At 25.8% G+C, this 388-nt stretch overlaps 1 long non-coding RNA gene across 1 annotated transcript; it reads left to right on the forward strand.

The window, feature by feature from the left end:
* LOC105461234 lies at positions 1-388 on the forward strand. Its single transcript, XR_975911.1, has 3 exons — positions 1-43; positions 212-235; positions 361-388. It is a non-coding gene; the product is annotated as an uncharacterized LOC105461234 (long non-coding RNA).

Genomic DNA, 388 nt, shown 5'->3' on the forward strand with positions numbered 1-388 from the left:
ATACATTGAAAGATGACTGTGTATTTACTGGTAATTCTATACCGTAAGTTTGCTTATATTTAGCTAAAACGACATGTTCAAATTTAGATTAATCCAACTTTTGTGATATTTTTTAAAGTTAAAAATCCTATTATATTAAAAAAAAATTTATTAATCAAATAAAAGCTACATTATTATAATCAATTATGCATTATGTTTATTCTTTTTTTAGGTCTAAAAAAATCCCGATTCCCAAGTATGTATAAATTAAGAACTATTTTTTTCGCTTAAAATTATTTGTTTATAACCTCTTTGATCGCGCGTTTATTGTGCAACTATCGTATTGTTTCATATTATATCATAATTTGGGTATTTTTACAGCCCTGTGCCCGGTTGTTCTTCCGACAAA

Source organism: Wasmannia auropunctata, unplaced genomic scaffold (genome assembly GCF_000956235.1).
Source record: "Wasmannia auropunctata unplaced genomic scaffold, wasmannia.A_1.0 LD304629.1, whole genome shotgun sequence".
Classification (NCBI taxonomy): Eukaryota; Metazoa; Arthropoda; class Insecta; order Hymenoptera; family Formicidae; genus Wasmannia; species Wasmannia auropunctata.